The sequence below is a fragment of the Cervus elaphus genome, chromosome 24 (assembly GCF_910594005.1).
Source record: "Cervus elaphus chromosome 24, mCerEla1.1, whole genome shotgun sequence".
NCBI classification, from domain to species: Eukaryota; Metazoa; Chordata; class Mammalia; order Artiodactyla; family Cervidae; genus Cervus; species Cervus elaphus.
Genome location: NC_057838.1, coordinates 42,076,216 through 42,097,595, shown reverse-complemented (window position 1 = coordinate 42,097,595; position 21,380 = coordinate 42,076,216). Strand labels below are relative to the sequence as shown.

The 21,380-nt window shown below is 39.7% G+C and overlaps 1 protein-coding gene across 8 annotated transcripts in view; it reads right to left on the bottom strand.

The window, feature by feature from the left end:
• FOXP1 (forkhead box P1) overlaps window positions 1–21,380 on the bottom strand; it is a 611,760-nt gene that overhangs the window by 211,616 nt on the left and 378,764 nt on the right. The window lies entirely within an intron of this gene.

Below are 21,380 nucleotides of genomic sequence, written 5' to 3'. Positions count from 1 at the left end.
AATAAAAGAAAACTCATACAGTGCCTTTTTTGTTAAACCTGAAAGTTTCTGATACGCTACACTAAAGGAATGAGAGAGAATAAAAATTAAAACCTTGGAAAAATGTTTGGATGCCTGCTTTCTTTTCCCTATTGGCTATATGCTGCATTATTCAACGGAAAACACCCAGGGATGGCAATCCCAAGGCATAAAAACCACACAGCCATGGCACATGAGTAACCTGAGAGGAATGTATCACATGTAAAAAACCTGTGAGGGACTTCCCTGGCAGTCCAGTGGTCAGGGGTCCAATGCAGGGGCTGAGGGTTTGATCCCTGGTTGGGGAGCTAAGATCCCACAGGCCTCACAGCCAAAGAATCAGAACATATAACAGCAGAAACAACACTGCAACAAATTCAATAAGAAAGTGGTCCACATGAAAACAAAAAGCCTACAAAAAAATAAAAACATACAAAATCCTGAAAAGAGTAGAATGCAAATGAAAACCACACTTGAATAATGAAGAACCTTATATTTATATAGTTTCATCACTTTCCAAGCATTTTGACCTAATGATACTTCATTTACCTCCCCTAAAGCCCCTCTGAGGTGTGCAGGACAGTTATTATTAACTTTATCTTTTAGACGAAGAAACTAAGATGAAGCAACTGCCTAAGCTCTCCCAGCTACAAGGTGTCAGGACACTGACTAAATTCTAGGAGCTCTGCATGCTAATTAATTGATTGGATCTGTCTTCAAAATGAGGGCTTCTTCTAACTTCCTTCTTCCTTTTTGATTCGCTGGTGGCATTTTAAAGGACACTTTTGCTTGGAAATTCATGTTTTAAAGGTTTGGAGTGCTCATTGATGATTTGTTCAATACTACAATTTCCAAAAATCAACCAAGAAGCAAATATCTAAAACAGAGCATGATTTCTAATTTAATCAGACACAAATGAGAAAATAAACAGCATGTGATTTCAGAAGCAAAAGGAACCTTTGAAATGAAGTGGTTTCCCAAGGCTCAAAGAGTTAGTGGTTTACTACAAATCAGAGTGACTTATAGCAGCAAAACTCAAACCTAGCCTGGCTGATACTCTCATCACTGTTCTTGGACCATATTTGCAGAAAGAGCCCTTACATTTTCCAAACTTGAAAAGTCACTTCTTTTTTCCTTTTGATTCCGGGTCACTTTTTTCTCTCTCACAGAAGGAGTTTCTCATCTATTGCCTAAGAACATGAGTCAAATACGCTAAATATTCCCCAAAAGTTGACATGGAGGCTTGATAAAAAAAAAAATCAGCCAGGAAGGCATTTCAGCTTCATTCCCTTAACCCCAAAGTCTCCATCCTCATTTCTCTTCACCTCCAACCATCAGACCAATCTGACCCCATTTACAAAGTTTCTAGAATGAAAAGCATCTTCAAAGAAAAAAAAAAAATTGCTTTTTGTTTGTTTCCCTTTTGCCCAGCAGAAAAGCACTGCAAGCATGAAAGAGAAAAAATGATCTGCTGATGCAGCACATTGTTATCCTATTAGTAAAACCATACATTGCACACATCAGACAAGGACAAAGTTTGATTACAGTTAAGCTGTTACATATTCCAAGTAGAAAACCAATAAAAGGCCAAAGGAGAGTAGGAAAGCAGATGATAGTAGACCAGTTTATGAAGACTATGAATGTCTACTAAGGAATTATAGAAGTTACCTCTTGCAAGTCTGACAACTGCAAGACGAGGAGAGGAGGGCTGAAGTCATCTTACAAGGGGTTGTTGGCATATTCTGGGAAGTCTTTGCTTATTTCCCAATAGCATTCAGGAAAATGTGGGCTTGCAGTAACCAGGATAACCACAGTGAATGAAGCTTCAAGGAATGGGAATTGGGAAACAAACTGTGGCGGGAAGGATAGATCTGGGAAGTTTTGTTTTCATTTTTAATGATGAAAGTGAAAAAAAAAAAAAAAAGTCACCAGTCTTAAGGTCTGGTGTGACTAGCAGAAGAACTTCACCAGAAACAATTTCCTTGAGCCACTATCTCTGCATCCTCTAGGGCAGGTGTCAGCAAATTACTGCCTGAGGGCCCAAATCTAGCCCACTAACTGTTCCTGTAAATAAAGTTTTATTGGAAGAAGGTGATGTCCATTTATGTACTGTGGAAGCTCTGGAACAGAATATTTGCAACAGGACAGAAGAGTTCACAGAGCCAAAAAGGGTTATAATAGAAAGTAAATTTAAAAGTTTGTTAATCCCTATTCTACAAAGATTACAGTGAAGAAAAATATCCACTTCCCAATAACTGATAACAAAAATGTCTATATAGATGTACATGTACACACATAACACAGTCACACAGATATACCCTATATGTATCAAACTTAGTTTTTAATGGTGCTGGTAGCCACAGGAATGAACGTTCTGACTTTATCCATGCTGACAGATTGTAGAAGGGCCCACATCCTATCCCAGAAGATTGTTTCTCAACACATCAGGGGCGTCCATGCAAACGTTAATCAAAGGACAAAGCCTTCACTTTGTCTGTGCTTAGCTTCTTTATCCATAAAATGTGAGGCTGGATCATCAAAGGAATTTTAAAAATTCTATAACTCTAACAGAGAAAGAAAAAGGAGAGAAGTAATCAGACACATCTATATATTGGGGATTGGGTTTGGAGAGGAGTAAAACAACTGAGGATACAGGAGACACCACACACAAGCCAAGTGGGAAAAGATAAATATGTGAAAGAGACAAAATGAAGTCCTTCTATCAGTGGCAGAGGAAGGACAGATTCTCAAAGGGCTCAGCATCTGTACCGAGGGGTAGAAGGAAAGACCTACTCAAACATGAGAAAGAATTGTAGGAGAGGGACTTCTCCTGGGGTCCAGTGGTTCAGACTCTGTGGTTCCGTACAGGGGGCAAGGATTTGATTCCTGGTTGGAAGGCTGAGATCCTGCATGATACACCAGCCTGGCCAAAAATAAATAAATAAATAAATAAAAAGAACTGTTAGGAGAGATCACGGTTCTATGAAAGCTTCTGGAGAAAAACAATGACCCTACAAGGAGACTGTGTAGAAGGGGACCTAATCTGAACTTTCAAAATAGCTTGAGAAGCCAACACGGGAGCCACCCAGAGATCTGCGCTTTTCCAGCTCTGGGTACTTGGAACTGAAAGAGCCCGGCTTTCTTCTCCAGCCCACCAAGCGTGTCCTCTTTCGTGCTGACAACACAGACGGGGCCATGTTGACACCGTCGAGGGACTGAGGCTCCCTGGTTCTCAGACAGCAATGCAGAAGTGGGAGAGATTTTCAACTTCCGACTTCTCTTCAAAGAAATATGCTTTTTCAAGCCTGCTCCAGAGTTTGTGTGAAAAGCAGACCTGCTGGCTTGTTTCTCAAGGTGAGAGAGAAAGATAAACTTCGTTAGATCTGCTGCAGTCTAGTATTTGGGCCTTTGTGTTGATCCAGAATAGTGACCAGCTACCATGGGAGCTGACTGAACCGGATCAAGCAAAGACTGGGTGCCATCAGTTGACTGCGAAATAAGCCATGAAAGTTAAGACTATTTCCCAAACAGGAAACAAACACATGCTCTGCTGCCAGGGAAATGTACATAGTTTGACTTGTAGGTTATGAATCTTTAAAAATTCCACCGTGAGTCCCAGCGCACACTCTTAGTGAGTATGATCTTTTATTTATTGTTCTAAGCCATTTTTCTTTGTTGACTGGAGTGATGTTGGATGCTGGCAAAACATGGGCCACAGAAACATGAACAGAAAACACTGCTTGGGGAGTAAAGGACACCACGTCCACAGGGCTAGTTATTCTTAATAAAAAAAAAAAAATCTCTTCTTCCAGATAGTAAAACAACAAAAATGACTGCAGTGACTTCAAAAAGACAAACTCATCTATCAGTGAAGCTGCTCGAGCAATTTTCACAAGAAATACAAAGTACCAGATACATTTGTGTTGTTGGCTGGGGAAAGGGTTCGAGCCTGTGACGTAATTCTGAGAAAACACAGAAGGGATCTCCCCAGCCCTGTCGGTCGGCGGCAGTTGTCTGGGGCACCTGGGCAAGTTCGCAGTTTTAAGTTTTCTGGTTCCATGGACCCAAACAAAAGAGCAAGAAAGAGAAATGCATCCAAACCCAAATGGTTGCTTTTAAGTTGTCTATAAAATAGCTGCTGCAACCACCACAGATTACAGCTTCTTACATGCAGATTTATTAATCCAGCCAGATTTCCCATTGCTTAAAAGCCTCCTTGCCCCTGAGTAGCTGAGGAGACAGCCATCTGACATCCGACAAGTTGCCATGTTGGAGCTATGTTTTAGATCTTTCAGAACCATCATGCTTGAGCTTTATTGTCAGCAGCATGCTATAAACTTTACCACAAGTGCTGTTGAATTTCTGTCATTTCTGGAGGAAAACAAAGACCTTCCAATAGAAGTGTTTGGGAAACAGAAGGAATCACGCTCATTTTTTCTTGGGTGTTCATTAGAAGGATGCAGGCAGGACTTCTCTGGTGGTCCAATGAGTAAGAACTCCAAGCTCCCAACGCAGGGGGCTGGGGTTCAATCCCTAGCTGGGGAACTAGATCCCACATATTGCAAGCAGAGATCCTGTATGCCACCACTAAGATCCAATACAGCCAAATAAATAAATAAATATTAAAAGGAGGAGGAGGATGCAGGCAACAGGTGTGAAGCAGGACTTGGCCTTAAAAATGGAAAGAAAGAAATCCAAGTTATAAGGCACAGGTGCTTAAAAGTGGGCATATTCACTAAAAATAAGGGCTCAATCTAAAAATAAAAGGCTGAGGGAGACAGAAAAGCATCTATCTATGGGAATACCTGGGATTTTCTTACTGGACTGAGCAAGAAAAGATGGGAAGAAGTGAAAGAGTTCTGAATGAGATAACCTTTTAGGGTACTCACAATGGGGAAGGTGGCCAAGGACAGTGGGAGCAGCCTAGTCTGATGGTCACCACAGTAAACACAACCAGAGGGGACCACATGCTGGACTGAAGGGAGCAGGTTGTGGACTTCGGCAAACATGGGTTAGAAGCTGGGCTTGTCCAGGTGTAAGATGCATGAACTTGGACAGCCAATTGTTTCTTTCTAGGACAGATAGGAATTTTAAGATTACTTAGCTCACAGGGTGCTTGCGAGTACAAACTGTACTAAAATATGAGGGAGTACTGCTCTAGGTGGAAGAGAGGTGCTTTCAATAAATTTATAATCAATACTACTACTACTTTTAATACCATTACTATCTTTGATATTAGTCATTTCAAGCCTCAAAAAATCTGTGACAAGAGGAATGTTCAAGATATTTGGATCAAACGAGGAAACACACTCATTTACTGAAAATGGGTCGCTTACCAACCATCAACCAGTGTTGAGTGCTTGCTCCTCACTTAGCAAGTTCACTCCTGGGCACACACCTGGAGAAAACCATAATTCAAAAAGATACAGGCACCTCCATGTTCATTGTAGCAAATTTACAATAGTCAGGACATGGAAGCAACCTAAATGTCCATCAATAGAGGAATGGATAAAGAAGATGTGGTATATATATACAACAGAATATTATTCAGCCATAAAACGGAACAAAATTGGGCCATTTGCAGATGTAGGTGGACACAGAGACAGTCATATAGAGTGAGGTCAGTCAGAAAGAGAAAAAACAAACCTGTATAATATCTTTTCTGTGTGGAATCCAGAAAAGATGGTACAGATGAACTTATGTACAAAAGAGAAGCAGAGACACAGCTGTTGGATAACAAAGGGGAAGGGAGGTGGGATGAATTGGGAGACTAGGATTGATGTGTGTGTGTGTGGGTGGGTGTGTGCACACGCATGCTCAGTGGAATCCAACTCTCTGCAACTCCATGGAATGGGGCCCACCAGGCTCCTCTGTCCACGGAATTTTCCAGGCAAGAATACTGGAGTGGGTTGCCATTTCCTCCTTCAGGGGATCTTCTAGAACCAGATATCAAGCCCGTGTCTCCTGCATTGGCAGGCAGATTCTTTATCACTGAGCCACTAATGAGAACCTACTGCGTAGCACAGGGAACTCTGTTCAATGCTCTGTCATGCCCTAAACGGGGAGGAAATCCAAAGAAGAGAGAAAATGTGCATACATACAGCAAAATGATTCTGTAGTCCAACAGAAACTAATAAAACAAACAAATAAATAAACAAAGCGAAAACTATAACAAATGTGCCTAAATATGGAATTACTTGGTGAAGCTGGGAGAAGGTGGGGAAGGGAGACTCAGGAAAAGAGGTAGTATTAATTAGCCCTTAAACTATGAAATTTGAAACTAAGAACACACATTTTCCCTTACAGCTACAAATACATTTAAAACTAACACGAAAAAGTGAACTACCATATAAGAGAATTAATCCTAACTATTCCTCAGTAAGAACTGATGCCTTTGAATTGTGATGCTGGAAAAGACTTTTACAACTCCTTTGGACAGAGAAGAAATCAAACCAGTCAATCCTGAAGGAAATCAACCCTGAATATTCATTGGAATGACTGATGCCGAAGCTGAAGCTCCAATACTTTGGCCACCTGATGCGAAGAGCTGATTCATTGGAAAAGACCCTGATGCTGGTAAACACTAAGGGCAGGAAGAGAAGGGAACAAGAGGGGATGAGATGGTTGGATGGTATCATCGACTCAATGGACATGAATCTGAGCAAACTCTGGGAGACAGTGAAGGACGGGGAAGCCTGGCTTGCTGCACGACGTGACTTAGCAACTGAACCAAGAACAAACAATTCCCTCGGTAAACAACATTTTTACCGAAAATGTTGTTTTTGGTTAAAAAAACAGCTTATTTTTTTTTCATCTTAAAGTTCAATGGTGGGAATGGGAAAGAAATATGTAAAAACGTGAAGGCATGATATTAAAATTAAAAAGCTATAGAATATCTACAAAAATGTCAACAGTTGCTATCTCTGTAAAATGAGATTTCACTAGGTATGCTTTTTCTTTTTCTGCTTTCTTAGTTACATCTTCTAATACTTTTTATCCAATGGACACATAATTAATTGTTCAGTAGAAAATGCCAAATAATTTTCTATTCAGTTTTCACAAGAAAACATGTGAATGACACCCACGCCTCACACAGGGCTCGCACTGAGGATCTCACTCTTGGCTTTGGCACATGGAGGTATTCTGCAGGAACTGGTGGATTTAAGTGCCTGTCCATGCATCTCTTCCAGCATATTCCATGGCCATCCTCTAACTGTGTCAGAGTCTCTGCCATTAATTTATAGTAGTTTCACAAAATGCACCTATGGCCAGAGGACCTTTTAAGACTTTAGTGTGAAACAAATTTTTTAAATCAGCTTTTTTTTTTCTCTGTTCTTAATTCTTCAGAAACTTCCCAGTCTTTCACAAATCAAGTCAGGCCACAAGAATCAAATATTATCTCAGATTAGAACCTACACCGGGTACTTGCCAAACAATAGCCTAGGGAAGTTATTGGTTATGTGTAGTATGTAATTATTAGCTATCCTGGTTCTAGGTACTAATCCCATGAAAATTATAGAGGAAGGGCAGCAAGGAGCACTGAGACATAAAAAATCATTGCCATGTGTAAAAACTCAGATGTTAAAAAACAAAATGTGGACACAAGAATTTAGCCAGAAAAAAAAAAAAGACATGCCAATAAAAAAGCTGCTTCTTAAAATTTGGCTGGCAGCGTCCTTCCCCTCCCCAATGGATACTCTCAGTAAAGAAAACATGGTCGGTTTTTTCTCCCTTGACTGTATTTGATTTCCAATTAAAATTAAATATAAACTGAAACGCCACCTGGATTTTAGCAAAATCCAATCCCTGACTTCCCCCTCCTCCTTTTTCTTAAAAGAAGAACCTGGGCTTACATATACAAACATTTTGCTAAATGACCCGTGGCAAATTGCGTAATGCCAGTAAAAGTTGTGTTTTTTAAGTTATGAGCCCCAAAGATTTTATCTGAAATAAAACCCTGATTCAATTCAGATTCTGGAGACAAACTGTGTCCTTAACTCTGCCTCTAAATTTAAAACATTTGTGTGTGGGGCCCCTTCAGTAATGTTGCTAGTAGGTATGGAGGAGAAATTCTGTATTTATTAGGATATGTGTTTTCTTTTCTAAAATGGTAAATTAGGGCACTAATTGCCTATGAGAACGGATTCTCTGCCATCTTGATGTAGTGGCCAGTTTCTAAATGAAGAGCCTGGTTGTCAAACAGGCCTGTGTGCTTATTTCAGTTAATCATCTCAATGAAGGAAGACACAGGAATTCCTATATTAATGGAGAAGGGTTCCCTTGGAGGTATCCAACTTCAATATCTACAATGTTCTAAAGTGATTGGCTTTTAACATGAAGTGGTTGGAGTACACAAAAGTATGGAATAGTGTGGAGAAACCACTTGGAAGCCCCAACTTCTACCTCCAGGTTCTTACGACGACAGTCAAGCCTTTGTCATATCCTCAAAAGGCAATGAACAAGGACAGTTATGGTGTCATGAGCACATTTTAAAGGCTCCAAATGTGTCAAGGTCTTTATGTATATTATTATTCAGTATATTCATCACATGAACCCCTTCCACAAGTTATTTTTATTGCTCCATTTTACAGATGAGAAAAGTGAGCCTCAGAAAGATTGGCATAACTTGCTCAACTTCCCGCATTCAGTAAATGCTAGAGTTGGGTTTTAAACCTTTGTCAGTACAACTCCAAAATGTCTTGAACTAAACATTCTTCTATCTTTTCTAGCTCTCTAGGGCAGTGAAATAAATCTAGTGGAAACAACATGCACTGGGCAAGCAACTAGGTCTATTTGTATACGATTATCACTACAATACACGACAAAGTCCAAACCAACAAGGAGGGAACTTTGAATATGAGCAGCAGCAGGGGAATACTACACAATTGCTCAGTAACAGTGTCACCCTGAATGCAACTGCGTGACTGTTCTAAACCTGCTGCTGCTGCTGCTGCCAAGTCACGTCAGTCGTGTCCGACTCTGTGCGACCCCACAGACGGCAGCCCACCAGGCTCCCCCGTCCCTGGGATTCTCCCGGCAAGAACACTGGAGTGGATTGCCACTGCCTTCTCCAATGCATGAAAGTGAAAAGTCCAAGTGAAGTAGCTCAGTCGTGTCTGACTCTTAACGACCCCATGGACTGCAGCCTACCAGGCTCCTCCGTCCACGGGATTTTCCAGGCAAGAGTACTAGAGTGGGGTGCCATTGCCTTCTCCATCTAAACCTGCTACACAATGCCAAACCACCCCCAGAATGGGCTACACAAGGTTATATAAGCCACATAAGACAGTGTGGATGCATCATTTCTTGTAATCTGCTGATTTGGTCAAAGACCTTCCAATGAGTATATAATGTTGTGCAAGAGTATGTAAACCTGGTTAGTGCATTTGAATAAACATAAAATGACTCTCAGGACTTATGCAGAGGACTTTATATGACCTTACTTACCAGGGTTTTCTTCAGAGCTGGCATTTATAATGCTACATTTAAGATATCCAAGAATTAATTCCAGGGACACATTGGTAAGCATTTAGAGCCAAAAGAGGAAACCTTTTCCAAATTAGAGATAGGTTACTAATGCACTTAACATTAATTAAACATAGAAGAATCTAGGAACATTTGTCAAAACACTGAACCAGCTAGCAAATCTAATTAACATGCAGTGTGGGTTGTATAGTGTTTTAATTTGGGGGGGGGGGGATTGGGGTGTGCCACACATGAAACTGTAATTGCAAAATCACACAAACACACATGTATACGCACACTTTGCAGAGTGAAAGATGCTGGGGTTTATCAGACTTACAAAGGAGGGATCTTAAAATGGCGCAAAGTGTTAAGAATGGTGGAATTAAAGATACCACCTACGGCAGAAAAACCCACCTGCCTGGAAGACAAAGAGATTTTCACTAATTGGGAGATAAAGTCACCTGATAACAAACTTAGAAACAAATAAGGTAAGAAAAGAAATAAGTGTGGAAGGAAGAAAATGTCAGGCCAATGCCTTTTTCTAGAGAAGACCATCAGTTCATAAACATAGCTGCATTGAGTAAAGATCTTCAAATCTGACAACTGTTTTAAAATAAGGTCCTATGGTTTCAGTCATTCCAGCTAAAAGATGAATAGATGTGAATGAGCTAAAATTCAATATAAAAATATGTGAAATATGGACACCACCAACAAAATGACCAGTCTTGTCAGCCCTCATCTAATCTCTGGAAATCATACACTCAACTCAGGCAATGGTCTGTGTAAACAGATAGGCCCCGGACCATTTCCTGGAGACCAATCAACTCAGATGCTGGCATCCAGTATAGAAAGACCTCTGCTTATGATATGCCCCCAGGCCTTCCGCAGTAGAAAACCACTCTTGCTACTCCCCAAATTAAAAATGACAAAATAGCAAAGATACATCTCTTGGCAATTTAATATCTAAGTCATAATCCAAATCCACATAGCTCAGTATATACCCTCTATCCATTATCTCCTGATTGAAAGAGTTAAACTAAATCTGCCGGTGTGCACAAACTGAGTTACTGTTTCCTTAGTTTTATCAGTCTTCAAAAATCCCACCAACACAGACACAAATAAACTTCTTCTCTGGGTTCTTCTTTAGTCGCTAAACTGTGTCCAACTCTTTTGCAACCCCATGACTCTTTTGCAACTGTAGCTTGTCAGGCTCCTCCATCCATGAGGTTACTGAACATTTGTTGATTAAATCACACATCTGTTGATTAGTCAGATGCATCTCTTCTACAGCTTCATGTGCTTTGAAGTTTTTATTGCTATTCAATTCACATGTTTACATCTTGTTCTAGGCCAATTAGATTATGAATTTTATGAATGCAGGGACACATTCAGGATATTTCTTTGCATCTTCTAGACAACCATGGGACTACAAATATATGCTACTTTTTTATGTTAATTTTCTTTGGTAGGAGAACCATGACCAAAGAAGTCCTCTCTTGGAGTGACTCATTCAGTATCTCACTGTGCTCCATCATTTCCTTAGAAGGCTGGCTGATTATTCTTCTAAGCAACAATTCTGTCAAAACTTATCATTTGTAAGATATACTCAGTTAAATCTAATCAGAAAGCAACCCATATAGGTATGATGACAACTACATGTTAATCTTCCATTTCAGAAAATGCAAAATGAGTCAAATTATGAGATAAATACATATATCAATAAATGTACACTTTAGGGGAAAAATGAGGGAATGATCCTTCAGTTTTGTTACATGATACGAGAAAGTATGAGTACTAAGTTCTGGAAGGCAAATCTTGCTACATCTGCCATTCGCTAATCCAGGGTGTCAACAAACTTTTTCTGGTAAGGACCAGATTATAAGTATTTTAGGCTTTATGAGCCACACATTCTCCATGCAACAACTCACCTCTGCTGTGGTAGGGAGAAGGCAGCCACAAACAAGAAAAAAAGGGAAATATGGGGCTTTCCTGGTGGCTCAGTGATGAAGAACCCGCCTGCCAAAGCAGGAGACATGGGTTCGATCCCATGTCTTTGGGAAGATCCCACATGCCACAGAGCAAGTAAACCCATTCTGTGCTTTAGAGCCCAGAAGCTGCAACTACTGAAGCCTGCAGGCCTTAGGGCCCGCACTCCGCAAGAGAAGTCACTGCAATGAGAAGTCTATGCACCACAACCAGAGAATAATCCCCACTCACACAACTAGAGAAAAGCCCTTGCACCATCAAAGACCTAGCACAGCCAAAAATCAGGGGAAAAAAAAATTTTTTTAAGGGGGGAGGGGGACGGCCGTGTTCCAATAAAAAAAATCTTTATTTCAAAGAGGAGGTAGCAGACCAGATTTGTAGGATTTGGCCTTCTGCCTTAGCTCACCAAGCCTCAGTATGGTCTGCCGGCTTAGCACACCGCCTTTTACCTAGAATTTACCAATAAAGGTACTGACTGAAAGGCTGAGAAACAAGTTTAAAATAATTCCAGAATGCAATCCCGCAAATTGTAATTGTGAATCACTACATTATAGAATATCACCTTGACAATAATAATGGGGACTATCACATCCCCAGTTGATGCACACTGCTTCCCCTCTTATGACATGTTAATGGTACAGTATATCTATACATAAATGAACACAGCATATCCATGAAATACACTACACAAACTTGTGTAAGACAAGTGCAAATCTAACGGGATAAATCAGTAGGTTAGGATAAAAATGCATGTTGCCAAGGCAGTTTCACTTAGTACCTTGGCAGGTTGGATTTCTATCACGTGGAAATGGAAATATCACTATGAAGAGGGAAAAAAATGAGGCAAGGTAAGCAATACTATCACAGTATTATTTATCATACACATTAGGACCAAAAATAGTCAGGAAAGAATGAACATTATGTCATTCTCCCCCAGTCTTTAACCTTGAAAAGGGTGTTGAGTTCATAGAGAGCATAGCAAGAGTCAATACAAGAGGCTATAAAAATGGAGCTACTTCTTCCTGTGCTACCCTGAAAAATTAACACACTCATTACAACAATAAAAGGCTACTTTCACCCTGTTCTAGGAAGTTACATTCTTTTTATTAAATTTTTCCAAAACTCTTTCTTTCTTTCGCTCTAAGAGGCCTGGCTCTGCTGTTGAGAAGCAAAAGACATTTTACGCACAATTTTCCTCTACTAGAAAGAGGTATATTGTGCCCTTCAGTGAACATAAAATTGATATTATCATCTCTTAGTTTATATCTCACTACTTAACCTTCAGATTAAAAGTTATTGGATTTGAATGACTAAGAAGACATCATGTCACCTTCCCTTCAATGTGGAGAGAGGGGTGTTGGGGGCAAGAAAAGGTACAATGTTAAAATACCAATTTAGATCAGCTGACACTTTGCCTTTTTTGACAAGCGACTGTGATACTGACAATTACATATGGTTGCCTGAATGAGAAAGTGTGTAATAAACAGTCTACTTTAGGAAACTTTGCGGAAGATCAATCTGCATCAGGAAATTCATTTTATTTTGGGTAAAGAAGGCACAGTCTAAAAATAGGGATAAAAGAGTTAATTCAGAGAGAACCTCAGGGTTATCAACTTCACAAAATGAAAAATTCTAACCCTTCCAAAGCCAGTATTTGCACTGTCAGTTTATGCAGAAGATACTGTAAAATACTCTCTCAGGAAAGATTAAAGGGAAAGAGCCTCCTTCCCTCCATCCATCTCTATGCAGGGCTCATCTTCAACTCACAAACAAGGCTGGCTCCCCCTTAGCAGTTGAATCTATAGCCCCTAAATGGGTTTTCCAATAGGGCCAGCTGTTTAATAATTACACATTGTATTTTTCCAACAAAGGAAACACAACAGGCACCCCTTCACCTTAAAACAAAAAAATTATTCATTCTAAGAAGCCTGTGTCAATATGAGACACTTTATCAAAGATCTAACTTGGTAGTTTTGTTCTCTAAGAGAGATAAGCACATTCCCTGATCAATAGGAACATAAGCAGTTTATCAGCACTTCCCATGTGACTTCTGGAAGATATACTCATTAGTAAATGGCGTAGGCTAAAGGGAAAATATTTGATAATTTTAATCTGAATAAACATATACAATCAAATAGCGAGACAGAGTGACACAGGAGGGTGTCTTTTTTTTTTTTTTAAAACAGCCTTTAAACAGAGATTTTTCCAAAATAAACTCACTCTTCATATACAAATTATGTTTGTGCTCTCTTTATCATATGATAACCGATTAATGACTGGCAGAAAGGAGCTTGCCTTCTCCTCCCGCTGCCCTTCTCTCTTCATTGCACGGTGCACCACGCTGCCCGTCAGAGTGGAAATCCTGAGTCACCCCTCACAGTCCCACTCCCCGACACGCTCACATCTCCTGTTTTCAAAAGGTGCTATTGATTTGCCAGTTCACCCCGCACCCCCTCTTGTGACCCAGGCCTTCCTTTCTCTTTCCATTTCATTCATTCGCAGTCAGAGGACTGTTCTCCGCCCAGTCCTGTGCTCCGTGCTGAGGAGCAGCGAGGGATGAGGAAGGCTCACCCGTGCCCTTATGCGGCTGACAGCTGACCAAGGGCTTCAAACGCAGGGAGAGAAATGCGGGGGACAAGGCGGGGTCAGCAACACGGCACCCTCGGGTTCAGCTAGGTGCTCTGTGACCCACAGGGATAGGATGGGATGGGTGGGATGGGAGTGGGAGGAAGGCTCGAGGGAAGGGATATATGTGTACGTACAGCTGCTTCACTTTGTTGTATAACAGAAAAAACACTGTAAAGCATTTATACTTCAATTTTTTTTTTTTTTAATCTACAAGAAAAAAAGATTGGGAAAAAATCAAAAGAATAATGATACTTAGTGACATGGAAATTACATAAAATTTGAATTTCAGTGTCTATAAATAAAGCTCTATTGCAACACACACACACAAAACTAAGAAAACCAAACCAAACAAAAAAACATGGCACCCTCAATGACGTGAGGCAAGGGTTAGTGTCCCATTACTAAACCCAGGACCAACAGCAATGGTCTTGTCACTACTACTCCTCTTTCCTGAGTCTCTTTCCTGCTACGCCAGGCCCAACTTTATTTTTTACCATCAGTCCACCTCCTCTTGTATAGCCTTTCTTTCAGCTTGGAAACCTCCCCTGGCTTAGAAACTCTACTTTCACACAAACTGAACTCAATTTACCTTCTAACCACCTTCACATCACTCTCAGGCTTACTCATCAGACTCCAACCAAATAAACTCCCAAGTTACTCTGCCCTGCTTCCCCAGCACCTCACACATGAGTGTGGTCCTCACATTTCCTTACACACAGGCATGGCATCATAATGATTAAATGAAAACAGGAGAGTAAATAACTGCAAGAAGTTGAAAGCTAAGAAAGAAGGTTAGATGTCCTGTAGTCCATTTAGTAGCAATCTGGACCAAAACTGAGTCCAGGCCAGTATGTGAAAACTCTCTTCAGTAAATTTTCTTGTGAGAGAGGAGAAAAAAAATCGTTTTATTTCCACAAACCAAATCAAACACAGTATTTAGCAAAGAGTCTCTGGAATGTTACAAGTAACACTTCATAATTACAATAGATTTGAGTTCAAAGACCAAGTGATGAAAAGAAACTTTCTAATACGGGGTTCAATTCCCTATATAAACTTCCTTTCTGCTGCTCCATCCACCACGTGCATTTATATTGCTCTTCTACTTTGTCATAAAAGCAGTCACCTTCTAACCCTTTTTATCAAGCAATCTATGCACTAGCTAAAAGTACACTAGACTCCATCAGGCGAGCTATAGGTTTACATTACACAAACATACCAATTCTGCCTGTTCAGCACTAGTTGTCAATAAAGGCAGGCACTTGCAAAACAGCAAAGTAGGCTACTTGCCTTCAGAGAACAGATAGGAGCCTGCCAGTTTTGCAAAACAAACTCTTTGCAATCACCAAAGCTAATCTGTCAACAAATTACCATTAAAGTCATTCCTCCTGAAAGTTCAAAAAGAGATTTCTGACTAGGCAAGAGATAGGGAGTAGTTTTTTTGTTTTTTTTTTTATTAGCTCACAGGTCAAGACTGAAAATTACCTTCTCAAAGTAGCAATGCTTTTTCTTCAAGTCAAGAGGGTACACTTCACTCATAATGAAAAGCAGCATCTGGGTCTCTATTACCACGCTCTCTTATGTACATGACACTTTTTTTTTTTTTCTGTTTCCTGGTCCATCTTAATTTTCAATGGAGAGATTAATGACACACAACTGCTGTTCAGAAATTAGAACGTGAAAGAACTTCATACAAGGTTCAATTTCTGCACTACATAAATCTTTGACAACAATATTTAGATGGAAGGCAGGTCTAAACAACAGAGGAGAGAACTAAATATAGCATTCAGGGTGCAAGATGCCTTTTCCAGAAATAGCCACAAAAGGAGTTGAGAAAAAGTATAAGTTTGTTATTGTTGTGCCTGCCTTTTATTCGCAGAATTATCTGAATTCCTGTCTCAGTTTCATTTTAATCTGGTTTTTTGCTAACATTTCAGTGGCACTGATTCCTATAAAATATGTTTGACCATCAATACGTTCTATAATATTTGAACTCTATCTTGTGTCTTCAAAGAGTCTATCTGAACAGAGCAATTCCTTTAAAATTTCTTAATTTTATAATTTAAAATTATAGCTTGGGTCTTCACCCACTAGTGAAGGAAGGTGCTGGCTCTTATCATAGTCCCCAGGCCCATGAGGGCATTTAATAAATGAGTAATCTCAAGACTTCCCTGGTGGTCCAGTGGTTAAGACTTCACCTTGCAATGCAAGAGGTGGTGCAGGTCTGATCCCTGGTCAGGAAGTTATGATCCCACATGCCTCACAGCCAAAAAAATTAAAATATAAAATAGAAGCAATATCTTAACAAGTTCAATAAAGACTTTAAAAGTGGGCATCAAAAAATCTTCAAAAAATATGAATAATCTCTTCTTCTATACTTTATTCTGAAAGCTTCCCTCTTAGGACACAGATATGCTGAACATATTTACCCTTCCAGTGGCATCCAAAGACCTTCCCTTTTCAGATACAGTCCCTGCCTGCTATGGGAAAGTCCACTTGAGAGGATTCCGTAAAAAGTTCATAAGAAATCATTTTCAAAGAAAAATACCGAATGACAAGGCTGAACTGGCTACTGATAGTTCATCTTTGCATCTATAGATCTACACCTAATCACCCAGGCTTCTCTCTGTAGAAGGGGAAACAAGGCCAAAGATGATCAGTGGCATCTAACACAGCCCTCCAGAGGAAGATGGGGAAGAACCAGAAACTAAGGGAGGGTCCCTTTAATACGTGCTTCCTGCCCATCCAAATACTGACAGCTACTTCTTCCAGGTGTCTGTTACCACAGAGGCAGTTACAATTTGAAACACTGGTAGGACATTCTTCCAGTTCTGTTTAATACCCACCCACTAGTAACCTCAGTAACAAATACTAGAGGAAGGGATTAATTCTGCCATCCTGACAAGGAAGAGAATTTCTGAGTGTCTCTGGTCCTCTGTCATGACTAATCTTTTGCCTCCTTCAATGGCTCATTGGCAAAATTCAACCCAATGGAGCCTCACCTCTCTCTTCCATGATCTGGCAGAAGCTCCTTGTCCTTTCTACCTTTTCACCTCCTTAATAGTCACCGAATGTTTCTCTTTTTCTTTTACATTATTAATGTGAAACATGTACCTTAAACCGAATGTCAAAGAAGCTATATGAAGTTAATACATCACTTAGCCACAACTCTCCAAATAATACAGTTTTGAATTCCACATATAGTTTATCTTATTTAAATGTCCTTCTCACAGACTACTTCTAAACTGCCCTTCTCATATAAAATGATAACCACACCTAAAAACTCTAGCAACCAAAGCTCTCCCTACATTGATTTGCAGACAATAAAAGTGCCAGGTGGTACCCCCCCAAAAAAAAGAAAAGAAAAAAAGCCCATCATTAAATGGAATGTTGTTAAGAAATCACTGTTTTATTTAAGAGCTATTCATTTTTATTGAATAAACATTTTCTAGTATGCATTCTGTTAATTGACCTGACAGCATATGCTGTATATGGAGAAACTTCTAAACATTATGCTCTATGTAATATGCTTATCTGAAAAAGCTCTCATTTGCAGCAATATGGAAATAAAATTCTGCTTTCTAAAATTCAAGACTTTTAAAATGCATTAATCCACACAGTTTGTGAAATTGCTCTGGACATTTTAAAATCCTTCCTTTAAGGGAAGAAAAAAAAACTTTAGTAACTGGTAATAGTATTTGTTGCTGAGTTTCATAATGGAGTAGTCAGTATCCAGTAGAGAACTTTTACAGACCTGGAAATGGGGCAGGCATAATAGGAAATAAAAAGCAGTGATGGGATTGGGTAGAGAATTATTCAAGGGCTAAAAGAAAATGTTCAGAAACTCTATCAAATTATATTATTAGAAAACTATTGTTATAATAGTTTCATGGTCCAGATATAAGTAGAGTTGAAGCATTACAGAATAATACATTTAGTATTAAGGAAGGGAGCCAGTTTCTGAGTGTGTGGGTGGGCTTCTTCAGCTAATGGTAGCCCCTCTCCTTGGCTGATGGCTTCTGAGTGATGATGGCAACATCCAGACCAGAATCACCAACTCCGTTGCCTAGAAGGCACAAGTCAGCCAAGGTACTCGGTGGGTACTCAGGCCGACTGCAGGGCTATGGGCTCCTTGACTTAGTAACAATTCATCTCCAACAACAGTTACCCTTGTAGGAATACTGGCCAGGGTTACCAGATCAGATCTTTCAAGAGAAAATGGAAAAGCCAGATTTCCCCCATTTCTCTAGGCTGTCAACAACATAATTAAAAAACAGCAACAGCAATTCTGTCCGGACCCAATTTAGCCAATCTACAGACCAAACCCAGAAAAGAAGCCACTCACTCCACAGCGAATCTTCGTGAAAGCTCTCCATTCTGAAAGGGCACTTGTTCTCATTCGTAATTATCTTTGGTAACACGGATCAAAGGTGGAAAGGCTTGCATTTATTTATTTTAAATCTTGGCACTAGGTAAAAATTCTCCCTATACTGTCAATGACTGCACTGGAGCAACTGGAAAATCCTAGAACATTCAGTTTCATACACAGCATAATTAACTCATTTTTATACCAAGCCTTTTAAGCCAGATCTTTTTGTTCCATGGACTTCTAACATATTTTACAGTTCTAATTCTCTTCCAGTGTCCTACATTAATCAAAGCTGTAACCCCTGTTGTCTTTGTACTACAGAATCAGAATGTGCCCCTGGCGAGGAATGGGGGAAAAGTCAACAGGAATTAAATTTCAGTGCAACTGTTTACTCAACTGTGGCCTGCAGTTATTGAAATTTTATCCATGGTTTTGTGTGACTACCGCAGTAATGAATTCAGCATGGCTGTGATTTTCTCACTGCTGGTATTCTCACTTCAAGTAAAAACCTGTAGAATAAAAATGACGAAAACAACCCATGTCCATCACGTTGACGTTCAGATAACTACAAACTGTTTAACTGTTGCAGTTTCAGTCTGGAAGAAAACTCATAATATGACTCCCATAAAACTTTCTGAATCCTTTTTTTTCTTATTTCATCTACAGATTTTCTTTCCCCCAACAACCTGTTAAGCGCCTCATCGTACATTTAAGGCAGTCACACAGCTGTCAGTTGTTTTATTTTAAAAGACTCAAAAGGCCTGCCAACCACAATATATGGAGTTTCAGGCACAATGATAGACCCAACTGCTTTCTTCCTTCTCAAAACATATCAGAGGCAATTAGAAATAAAATTGTTATAAAAATATTAAAAGCACTTCGAAGTACAATCAAAAGGTATTGACCTGTATATCGACTACCCAAACAACATACTCTCTAAAAAGTGGTCAGAGCCAAGATAAAAGAAGGGAGACATGAGTAACTAATTTTGCGGCTGATGGTTTTCAAGGAAGATGCTGTTAAAATGTATATGTACATGAGCAAAATAATTCAGAAAGAGAAAAACCAATATTGTATATTAGCGTATATATATATGGTATCTAGAAAAATGGTACTGATGAATCTATTTGCAGGGCAAACAGATGCAGATGTGAAGAACGGCCTCGTGGAGACAGTGGAGAGAGAGAGGTTGGGACGAGCTGAGAAAGGAGCATTGACCTATATGCACTATCACGTGTAAAATAGAAGCCAGTGGGAAGCTGCCGTGTAACACAGGAGGCCCCGCCTGGTGCTCTGTGATGACCTAGAGGGGTGGGATGGGGTGAGGGTGGGAGGGAGAGTCTCCAGAAGGAGGGGAAAAGCTTAGAGTTATGACTGCATCACGCTGCTGCACGGCAGAAACCAATACAATGTTGTAAAGCAATTATCTTACCATTAAAAAATAAACTAATCTTTAAAAAAATGAATGTATATTACCTTCTTCTGTGAGGTCAACTTGTGATGGCTGTTAGTGGCGTAGGAGGGAGGGGTGTGTATGTGTGTGTCTGTGGCATAAAAGTAAAGTTTTTGGCTGGCTTACGACTTTGAGATGGTAGATGATTTTCAGTTATTTAAATAAAAATCAGAACAAGTTAATTTTCCATTTATCCAACTGACATGCTCTAAATACTAATTACTCTGTGTTCATACCACATCAGGCCATGGGGTCACAAAGAGCCGGACACAACTGAAGTGACTCAGCATGCGCTCACGTATGCCACATCAGTCAATAGCCCCACTTCAGCTGCTCCATAAAGAAACAGTTGATCTTGGCCTCTGTTTGGTAAGGGCACAGAAAATGGCAAACCAGTTACCAACTTATTACGAATATAACCACAAATATCTGAGAATATCACACAAACACACACACACACAAATACATGGATCCCTTTCTACCACTGATAGGTCTTGTCACCAATGTCACTGGTTAGGATTTGGCCATTTGCAGTACTGCAAATACCCCAAGTTTACACACAGTCCACATCATAAATCCCAGCTGATGGGATGCTCAGGAAGCGGGCACTATTGAATTTGAGCTGCCACTAAAAGAGAGATCAAATCACTTCAAGTCTCTTTCTCTCTTTTCTATTTTTTCCCCACAGATTCCACTGTCTCAAGCTGGTTCCAACGGTTTCTGACAGACTAACAAGCTAATCATTCCTTATTGGTAAAAATTCTTAGAAAGGAGAAAATAATACATGTTTTTAGAGACCGCCAAATGCTATCTCTCTAAAACAGGAAGGGACTGACTGCCTTAGTTTCTCTGCTACAGATTCCAAGCAAATGGTTTGAGAAAAGGTTTGCATTTTTCCTTCTTTATCCCAACCCCCAACAATGTGTTTGATTCAGAAAGGGCCAAAGATTTACCATTCTTTTGTCACCTTTTTCCCAAATTACTTTGTATTTAATAAATGAATCAAACACTAAAATTCAACAAAAATCATTCATGATCATTAACAAAATCATTAACATGATCAACAGTACACTATTTCCTAATTCCAAGAGAGGCTGTGAAAACAATGCTTATCTTCAAGCAAATGCTATTTACTTACTTGAATTTGCATCAACACTTTGGCCACCCAGCAACATTCACCTTGTCACACCTTTTACCATTTGGAAATATTTTACCAGTCAATTACAGTTACCCATATAAATGCCTACAAAGGATATAACAAGAATGAGTATGTCCCAACTTTGGGACATTTGGGGTAGCCACCAATAAGAGACACTTTAAAACAGTAATAAGATTTAGTCACATACCAACTGTTGTATGGATATAAGAAACATTTGGAAGTGGCCTATCTCCCTAAACTCTGCGTAGCAGCAAGCAATTTCTTACACCAATGCCTGCATTATTGATGTCTCGTTATCTACCCAA